General features: G+C 39.0%; 1 pseudogene; it reads left to right on the plus strand.

The window, feature by feature from the left end:
- The first annotated feature begins 3,043 nt into the window (after nucleotides 1–3,043).
- LOC140945474 (schlafen-like protein 1) lies at nucleotides 3,044–10,805 on the plus strand (annotated as a pseudogene).
- The last annotated feature ends 366 nt before the right edge of the window (nucleotides 10,806–11,171 follow it).

The raw sequence follows: 11,171 nt of genomic DNA on the forward strand, positions 1-11,171 counted from the left end.
TTGAGACCTTCTTCTTTTCTTGTGTGAGGACGAAACGTCGTAGGCCCCGTTGAGTAACAGTTTCGCTGAATCCGACTCTTTTTCAATAACCCCTGGTGCCCATCTATCTCCAGGCTGCAATTTACTTGGATCCGAACTCTTCTATGTCGACTTTACGTAGCCTGCGTGGAAGGTGTCCAAATTTGTTTAAATTTTTTTTGTATTAGTCTTTAGTTCACTTGTTCATCGCCTTGCCGTAAGGATCAGTTTGCCGTTTTATACTTTATGCAAGTTGCTATTATACTGATCCAGGTATATAACTGTGAGATCAGGCACCACTCAACGGAAAATGTGCATTAAATGTCGCTTTCAATCTTACCTTAAGCGTTTTCTTGTGATTAACTATGAGCTGACTGCGTTTCAGGGTTGGGTTGAAAACATTTTAAGATTTTAAAGGGAACTCGTAACTATTTTTTCGAAACAATAGAATATTGTTCTAGAACAAAAGTTAAGAGTCCTCTTATCTTCAGAAGGTTTTATGCAACCTGGCCCAGGCCTCTTGGGCACGTTTAAATGCTTATTTGGTCCTATTTAGGTCTGCGAAAGTTGTCAAGTGAAAGGCTGTGTATTCAAAGGTGGTTCAAAGGTTGAAAATCATTCTATAAATTCGCAAAAAATGCGGACTTTTTCTATGATATCGTTGACTTTTTTGTGCTCTCAAACATTGCTCAGAGCTCAGCAAATCTTGTTCGAGGTTGCTCTTGCTCAAAATCAGGACAGACCCTAATCCCTGGGAACGAGGCTAGGCCTATCAACCCATTCCACTCTTTCATTTTTTGCCTCTTGTTTCATTTCTCGCGCGGCCAAAACCGGTCTTTCTTTGCTACGAAACCAAACGGAAACGCTTGCTGCGCAGGTTATTTCAGATGTTCCGTTGCTCCCGGAAATTTTCCGCTGGAACGACTCGACCCAAAAAGCCGTGTTTCGTTTTAATATACTTTCCAACCGAGTTATCCGGAACCTTTCTGTAAATGGTCCGAGGTCCAACCCCTTACTCTTTTATGTGATGTATACTTTGTTTAGAACTTTGCATCCCTTTTAACTGCTGCTGAAATGTACTGTCTTTTCAGTAGTAATCAATCACAAAAATAGAACGTTTCCTCTACTTTATAAAGCCGTAAAATTCATCTGTTAGCCATTTTGGGCCCTTTCACAGACCCAAATGACAGATTTCCCTACCCTTTTATATACTTCAACTAGTGAAATCCCTACCCTTTTATATACCTGAGGCCCGAAAAAGATACCCCTTTCGGGCGGAGCCTCCCCGTAATACAGTGGTATAGGCCATGATAGGGAGTGGTGTGTGAAGAGCAAGAAATTTTAAAAGACGCTTGGTTAGCCTGTGCCGTTTCCGCGCCTGTTCCTGGGAACAAGTTGAAAATTTCCCGCTGTTTTTCAAGTCCCCCAGAAGCTTGGTTAGCTTGTTTATCGCAGTTCGGTTTCTTCTGTTCATCTGTGTTCTTCTGTATTCGGATAAGCTTTTGTGTTGAGGTAAGGGATATTAATTAAACGAAACATTACTCACTGGGGTTGAAGTGTGCAATATTTTCACGCGATCGCCTTTGATCAGATAGAGAAGTGCGCGATTCGATTGATCAGAGAGAGAAGTCACCGCAACCTTTTTATGTAATAATACACCGTTCAGTCATTCGGTCTCTTTTTTTATATCTCTTTGTAACTTTTTTTATATTTACAGTTTACATTATCATTGTAGCGGCTAATGTGCATGGTCCATAATCGGTGACAGAAAATTCAGTAATTTCTGTTGGAACCCAACCACTCTTTAACCCTTAAGCCCTAAGAGTGATCAGCATCAAACTTCTCCTTGTAACATCAATGCTTTGTAAAACAGAGTGGTCATGAGAATTACGGACATGATCACACAAGATGATCTTTGCTTGATATTTTATCAACTTCTCCCCACTACTTCTACGGGAAATGAACAGGCACAACAAAAAAAGCGCTTAGAACTGAAAAGTATAAGCGCTATATAAATATTTCATTATTATTATTTTATTATTAACAAATGAGAATTCAAATTTTGATGTTAGGGTTTAAAGGGTTAAAGAGATCAATAAATATTCATTATTATTCATTCAAAATATTTCCTCGATTCTGATTGGCTAAAAGCACACGAATAATTCACCATGACCAATTACTAATGACCAAATTTGGAAGAGTTTTGTGTTTAACGAGGAAATGACGTCAAAAATGCAGTGTTCTTGCAGGTTAATGCACCGTTAACCGAGAAGACCGGGGGACGAGGTTGAGTTGTTTTGGTTGTGAAAACAAAAAATGGCGGACATTTCACTCATTTCAAGAGTAAGAACTAGGCAAAATTATAGCTAAAAACATGGCAAGAACAACAAGAACACAACTCCAAGGGCGACACCTGCTATTTGGAGAATATTTGTGGAGCTGAACAACCCTAAATGGCACTATTAAAGGCGAACTTAACATCGATGGAGGTAAGCATGTTTTAGAATTGTTTTCAAACTAGGAATTATTTTGAATGAATAATAAAACAATTATTGAATTCGGCTTGCGTATCATATAAAGAATTATGGAGATCTCGGAGGGTGTTATCCGCCTTGGCCTACAGCCTCGACGGATAACACCCTCCTCGATCTCCATAATTCTTCATAAGATACTCAGCCTCATTCATTAATAATTGTTTATTAATTCACTCACTCACTCACTCACTCATTCATTCATTTATTCAATTACCCAATCAGCAAGCCAATCAAACAGTAAATCAATCATTCATTCATTTGTTTATTCAATCATTGTCACACAAACACATTATGGGAATCCATAATATCATTTGGGAAACCCTCTGCTAATTTGGGACACCTAATTCTGTCCGATACAAACATACAATATTTATTTCTCTAGCTGGCTGGGACCAACAATTTTTTATCGGTCAAATAAATATTTAGTAAAAGTCTAGGGGTTAATTAAGTCAAAATTAAGATGACAAGTGACTCTCCTTTATATTTGTAGGATGTTCAAGGGAGGCATTTTTAAACCAAATGACGAAAACGTGGTTCATTTTTATTTCGAAAAGCCTGGATTTCCATCCGGGCTATTCAAAAAGGTTGGTTTGTCAGCTGTTATTGTTATCCTATTGTTTTTAGGATTAGAAAACAATGGGACTATTGTTGTTACATACTCATTTGCATGGTGAAAACAATAGTCCGCAGTCTGCATTTTACACTGACCAGTTTTGATACTCAGCACTTTAACAGAATTACAAGCATTCAAATTTGCCCATTTTTATAGAGACGCTGTTAAGGTAAAATTCTGACTAGTGTCATTGCACTGAAATGGCGACAGACTGCTGAAATGGTGGTGAACAACATATGGATGAGCTGACACAACGACAGCACCAAAGAAAAGCTCAATTTCATTAATCAAATATAGAGAGGGACATGGCTTCCTCCTCAAAATGTGAAACAACAGGTTTTAAAAATTCAGACTGAGGATATATGTACCCCCCTCCCCCCTTCCCCTGTTGTTGTTGTTTCAGCTAGTCCAACTCCTGACAGGTTGCTATCATTCCCTCCTTGGAAAATAAAGTGTTATGGTTTCAATGGCAGAGTACAGTGACAAAGTCAAGTAAAATGGGGACAACCTAGGGTGTTTAATCAATTGAAGTAGAAGTTTTGGTATGAAATTTAGGATAATGTAGGCCATTTTTCTTACTGGACCTTGGTTTTTTAAAGTGCAGGTTGCTTTTGCTGGATTAAACCTTCAAGAATATAGTCATCATAATTCAAGGGCATTAGATCTTTGCTTAAACACAGTGTGTGTTTTCCTTTTCTTTCTACAGACAGTCAGTAAGTATATGAACGGTCTGCTGAATACAAAGGGTGGAGTATTGGTGTTTGGAGTGCGGCCCAAAACAGGTATACCCCTTCAGCCCTCTTTTCTAAAGGCCCCCATTTTTTACAAAGAGCAGGGCTGTGCTCTAGCAGAGTAGCCGCTGGCCCCTGATGCCCAACTTTTACTCTCGGGCAACAAGAAAATCTTACTTTTTTCATACAAGTCGTAATCTCTATGCTAAGCACCAGAAATATTTTACAGGTTCACAGCACTGGGTTGACCCTTTGATTTTCCTCAGATCACAGCCTTGAAAAGAAAGTTAATAAGTACTCCCTTCTCTTTTAATCCCACTCCCCCTCCCCCAACCTTATTATTCTTAACAGTGGAATTAATAAGTTATAGACTGTGTCAATATTATTGTGACTGCATGTAACAGTTAATGTACTGTACTGATCCGGTATGGTTAATTAGTGTTGATCCTGCCCTGGAAGTCCACATTTGTATACGATCTTTAGCTTCATGCACTTTTTAGAGCTTTTCCACGTCGCATTGTTGTTTGATAGAGAACTGATACCATCATCTTTGCTAAATCAAATAAGCCCCCCCACCCCCTCCCCACCATCAAACATGCTTCAAATAAATATGCCCCGGAAGACTTAATTGAGGATTTATAGGGAAAAATTTCAATTGTCGAGTTACAGCAACTATATTTTACATTGATAACTGGTGACAGTAATAATTACTGATAAACTTGATATCGATGGTGCGCTTATTTTACCCCCACCCCTCCATCAATGCTTCATTTTAAGGGTATTTAAAGCTTAAGTCAAAGCTACACAGAAAGGAAAGAAGTTGAAACAAGGATGTAATGTCACCGGGGATCAAGCTCGGGACCTCATGCACCAAAGGCCAAATCCTAACCAACAGTGTGCCATCCATGCTCCTGTGCATTTGCGCTTTTTTTGGTTAAATTATGTACACCCATATTTTAGGGGAAATCATAGGCTGTAGACTGTCGAGGGAGGAAGAGGACCATTTAAAATTAGAAGTTGATCGAGAAATAAGGGCTATGCGGCCTACAGTATCTCCAAACCTATGCAGGTATTTCAGTCAATAATCAATGTGTATATTCTCTATGCTGTTGTGCTGACTGGTTTTACTTTGTTTTGTTTTTGAATTGATCCCACCAAACATAGATTTTTGGTAAAACGTCCTAATGCAACACTTTATGAAGGATGTGAACTTTTCAATCTGGATCTATACAATCTTCTGATTTCAACCCCGTGAAAAACACTTATGTCTACGATGGATGCGATAAAGTTTGAAAGAAAGAGAATGCCAATTTTTTTAGTGATAAACTGCAGTCATTGTTGTGGTTACAGATAAAGATCCGTATTATAACAACATACTTAACTGCACACCCTCCGTTTTGCCTTGGATATAAATTTCTAAACCAAGATGATTGAAGGCAGATTAAAGCAAATGTTAAGGGACTGTTAATATTATTACTGGCGACAAAAAATCATATGTTCTGTTTAAAGTGAAACCAGGACCCAGACTGAGTGAACTGGGTAGACCTATTCCACTAAATTTGTTTTGACTCATCCTTGGTGTAAGAACCTGGAAAACTCACAAAGGAAAACAAAGAGGTCAACACAATAGGACCTAGAAAAACAAAAGGTGCAAAACAAAGAAAAAGTTCACAAGTTCTTACACCTAGGTAAACCCTTTGTTTTGACAGATTCGTAGTGACCCATTTGGAAAATGCTCCCCTGCTGTGTTTCATTGAAATCAAAATAGGTGCAGCACCTATAGGGGAGACATATATGAACGGCAGTGAGGAGGTAAGACCCAAGAGAGGAAACTGAGAAAAAAATATGTCTATTTTGTAAATGTGTGAATACAAAACATACCAACAAGTGCAAACTAAAAGTACACTGCTCACTAGCTTTTGTTTAAATTGTCATACTTTTTAATATTGTCAGTCAAAGTTAGAATTACATTGTACAGGTCAGCGTAATAAACAATATCGCAGGACAGTACTGCTCAGTAGCTTTCATTTGAATAGTCACACTTCAAGATTTCATCCAGACTCAAAAGTTGGAACCACTTCGTACAACATAGCATTTGAATGAAAATCAAGTCACCGAAACTAATTTTGTCAGCTAAAAAGTCTTTTGAATCTGTTTGTAAGGGTTTTCTGGGATGCTTCAAAGATTGATTCCAAAGGGCTTTCTCAAACAAAATCCAAACCTGCTAGTTCAAAATTTGAAATTGGTTGACAATGTGTGTTTTTTTTTTGTTTGTTTGTTTGTAGGTTTTTGTTGTGAGGCGGAGGGAGCTTTTTGGGCCCTTGATCCCACAAGAGATCAAGGAACTTGTCCTCGCAAAATACCGCGAGGTTAGTTTGAAAAATAGTTGTTTGAAACTTTTCCATAAATCTTTATTGCGGGAGACTAGAGGAGCGCGCAATCCTAATCTCCAGGTTACTATTACACATGCGTGGAACGTAGTAGCCAGCTTTCGTTTTAACTTTCGTTCGGACTTCCAACAAGAATGAATGGAATGCATAGAACGCAAGCTAATCACTCGCGTTTGGACCTTCTATCAGTCACACCTTATTCCAGGAAATGAAAATTAAGGAGAAGTTTTTAAATCAAGTCGTATAAATATTTGTGAATGTTACGAGGAGCATATTCCACGCCATTAATTAAGTGCAGCGTTAATTTCCGCGACCTTGATTTCCATTATTGTAGTTGCAAATTCTCGATACGCTTTTGACATTCTTGACAACTAAGAAAGAGGAGTAAATTATCTGGGTGGAGATCCGCTAGCATCAGTGGAACTGTGAAGGACTCTCCACGTGGCCAGATTTCTTCGCTTGATCCCCTTGGTATGTTTAGGGAAAGTACCACGAACAAAGTTTCCATTTCGGTTACTTTGTTCCTGTTGTCTCAAGAAGTTTTGTTTCTCTTTGAACGTCGCGTTAATTTCCTTCACCTTGAAATGTTACCCTCTCTTCCGCGTTAATTTCATTGATTCAAAGTCGTTTTTCATTAAATTCGCGTTAATTTAAGTCGTGTTGATCTCCAATACTTTACTGTGAAACTCACAAAACCATGAACACCAGAAATATTCATGGAACGTGATTGTGTTGCGAAGAGAAAGCCAATAAGGCGTGAGAAACCTAAATCGCAAACAGCAATAGTAGTTAATTTGTGGTTTTCTGGTTTGCGCGCATGTCCTGAACTTCATTGTGATTGGTCACTACCCAATCAAAATTCCTGAAATTTTTCAGCCGTTCACGGTTTTCTGAGTTTGACTGTAATTTCATGGAGTGTAGCTAAATGTCGTGGGGTGTGGGTATGGGTCGTGGGTAAAAAAAAAAGTTTCCAAGAAAAAAATTAAATTTAAGTAGCAAAAAGTTGTAAAATTCATGAAACTAAAGTCTCCGCGTACACACCAGAAGTCCTATTCCCCTTCCCCAAGTTGAGCAAAGCAAATAAGCGAATCCTTTAGTACAAATAGACACTAAAGACATTTAGGCGAAAAATATAAGAAACTCTGTGCACTATGTTAACCTAAAGCGGGCTAAAGAAAAAATGGAGACTGAGGCTGCTTTTTCTCAAAGATGTCAACATTCTTGACTGAAACGTCCTTTCAGTTTAAGGAAGATATTCAGAATCGTTACAGCAAAGATTTTGTACACAAAACAAACAAAAAGAATCGAGAAAATCATATTTCCCTACGGCAATAAAATTTGCATACAGTCTCGCCTTAACTAAGCTAAGAGACATAAAACTTCTTTAAGAAAGACTTCTATCCAAAAATATGAAATAGCTCAGCTAGCTCAAAATTGTCCTTTTTTCCCCTCACTTCCCCTCCCCTTTCCCACGGTGATCGCATTCCATCGGGTTAAAAAATCTCCGCTGATCATTGGAATTGTTGGTCGAATTAAGATTAGTAGTGAACAGTTATTTCCATTCAGCTAGTCAGAGCTGTCCCCTACTTTCTGCAAATTGTACGTTTCGGCATATTTTACATCTTCTTTTATTTCACGGCGATCGCTCAGGTATGGATAAAACTTCATGGGCAACATGTCTCTTATACAGTGATGTTGTGAAAGGGGAAGTCCCACGTGGCCAAGGAAAAATCAGGAAGAGGACGAAGAAGAAGCCGTGAAAAGGGCAACCAAAGAGTCTAAAGATTTTCGTTCCATAATTTCTACAATTTTTTTCAATTACTTTACTTTATCATTTTTTTCTATACTCTTTTTACCCACGATATTTACCCACACCTACACCCACGACCCACGACCTCTACCCACTACCCACACCCACGACTTTTAGCTACACTCAATTTCATTGAGCGTTTTTCCTATAATAAGGTATAAGGGAGAGACAATTTGAAAAGTTATGGGGAGGGTGGGGAATGTTCGAGCTGCATGATTTTTTTTTTTTGAAAACATTTCCCTTGCATGGATTTTTTTTTTATTTCTTTGCATGAATTGCATATTTTTTAGGGTCATTTAACGTGCATGAATCGTTTTTCTTTTAGTTTTCTCTTGCGCGAATATTTTTTGGTACTTCGCCCGCCTCCCCACCCCCCCCCCCCCCCCCTCCCTTCACCCACGCGATAAGGTTTCTAATGGTCCATCCCTAATCTGATCACTAGTGTTTGGACCTTCTATCATGTGAAACTTACGCAAAGCACCGCGTTGGTGTAAGAGCGTTCTTGCCCGCAATCCCTAACATGTGGTTATTACTAGCTATTATAAACTAGCAATAACCAAAGATTACAGAGCGCGGGCGACAACGATCTGTAACCTTTGATGAAGCGTTTTTTTACGCTTTTGCTCCATCGCTGTGCTTTGCGTAAGTTTCACGTGACAGGTATTCAAAAGACGCGTGATCAGATTATGAGTGATAGGAGGGCCAAAGGCGCGTGATCAAATTGCGTACTGTGCATTTCATTCATTCTTAGTAGAAGTACAAAAGAATGCTGGCTACATACATGCGACGCATGCTTAATAACAACCTGGAGATTAGGATTACGGAATGTGTTTAAGCGAGAAACGTGAGGGCATGGGTTGAAAACAAGAGAGGATAAAGGGGACAGAGAAGGCATCCCCCATACACACCCTATTACATAGGTAATTCGTCTCGAGTTATTTTTAGAATCGGGATAAATTTACATTTTACCTTAATTTACATTTACCTTAAGTCAGAAGTAAGTATTAATGTTGCCTCAGGGGAAGGGAAGTTGGCCAGTTTCCCAGAAAGGTAAAATGATCCAAATTTTGTACCGGTGCGAATCATGTAAACGTCACGTGACGAACGAACTCCAAAGGACGTCTACGGGGAGGCTAGTAAACGAGGAACGACCTCTCCACTCCTTGTGAAATCGGCCTCCCAATGGAGTGAACGGATAGTGCGTGCGTAATTTTCTTCAACATCACCTTGGACTTGGGGCAGAAAAAGCATGTACACGTGCAAACGCGCTAGGAAATCAAAATGTCACCACAGTAAGAAACCAGCCTGGTTAAAGTTTTCTCATCCAAACACCACCTTACTAGTCCCAATCATACCATGCCATCGTTCGTTTCCGGCGCTTCTCCCTCGCTGCTAAAAGGAAACCGAAACCACTGCTACGCAGGTTAAATAGAGAGGGAAGTGGAACGGAATGTTAATAGAAACACGTTACCTGACTACAAAATTATAGTAAAGAGAGAAAGTAGCGCAGCGGAGTTGCGTTTTTTTCCGTTTTCGCTCTCAACTCCATTTGAACGTTTTGGAGTTCCTCCGGTTCACTTTTTGTTTTGGACCTCTTGTGTGACCCAAGACCTCCTGATTTTAGCCACCTACACTTAGAGTACAGTATGTCTCCAGCGTCCTTTATTCGACAACCCCACAATATGTTAAAATACAGTGGAACCTCCATGTGTGACAACCACATTGTTCCTAAACTTCAAAGTAATATAGTTTGATTCACTCAAGAACCACCATCTCTCGTAAGCGACATCGACCATTTGGGGGGTTGACGGTTTTACAATTTTCCATTGTTTTTAACGTATTGTTGGCAAATGCCAAATGATGAGTGATCTCCACTGTATGTATTGATGTCCACCGTATGTATTTTGCTTCGCCTAATTACACGTTGAGCGACCACTAAATCTTGTATTTTGGAGATTACAATAATAATAACAATAACAATCTTTATACAGGGAGCTCACTTCACAAAGAGTGATATTCAGTGAGGCCCTGTAAAACAATAGAAAAATAAATGATCCGTGTTAGATTACTGAATACGTATACGTAGGGTCGATTACTAGCCACTGTTCGGGAAAATGAGCCCCCACTCATCTCCTCTTCGGGGAGGATCAAAGACGGCGGAAATCGAGCCTAATGAATACGTAATAGTAATAATAAGTAAAAAGTTAAGAACTAAAACCTCAACTTATACAAGCTACAGATTAAAAATGTTAAAATGTCAGTTAGATTTAAATATTAAAAGCTATAAAATATGTAGCTTTTAATGTTCTGTTTCAAAAGAAGAAGAGAGTTCATTTCTTTAAACGATGCGTCTAAAATGTTCCATTCCTTAGCGTACTGATAAAAAAAGTCTCTCCTTTTCGTAATTCCTTTAAAAGAGAAGAAGACGGAAATTGTTCCTTCTTCTAACAGTGTTATAACCATGGATGTCTGAGTTTTTCAAAATATTAAAATTGTGATCCACGAGTCCGTGAATGTACTTAAAAGTGGTTCGACTGTGAAATTAACATATTATTTTGCTTTCAACAGGAGATAAGCTCATCTGCTGGTCTGCTTAGCCCCGCTAAGGAGACTTAGGATAGGGAGAGGAGAAGGATAAGGAGGCATACATCCACCGTATACCTGAAAAGATGGCGTCTGGTACATTTACCCAGAGTTGTTAGCGCATGAAAACCATAAAATTGCTAATAAAAACGCACAGAAAAGTTTTGTAAACTTCAAACCTGGGATAGGCAATGTTGCTATTACAGGGACGAATTTCCCTCCCCCAAAAAATGACTTTATGTGTAATTGGCCGTGTTAGGTTCGAAAGGAATTGTGAATAAATGTACAGCCGCCATGTTTTTCCGTACGGCGGATTTATAGATATTTCATACAGTAGAACCTCGATAACTCGAACTCGGATAACTCGGGTTCCCAGCTAAATGGAACTAAATTTCCTTTCCCTTCATCAAAATTTCACTGAAAGTTTCTCCGATAACTCGAATTCCCTGCTAAATCGAACTGTTTTTCGTTTCCCTTCAGAGTTCGAGTTAT

Source organism: Porites lutea, chromosome 8, assembly GCF_958299795.1.
Source record: "Porites lutea chromosome 8, jaPorLute2.1, whole genome shotgun sequence".
Classification (NCBI taxonomy): Eukaryota; Metazoa; Cnidaria; class Anthozoa; order Scleractinia; family Poritidae; genus Porites; species Porites lutea.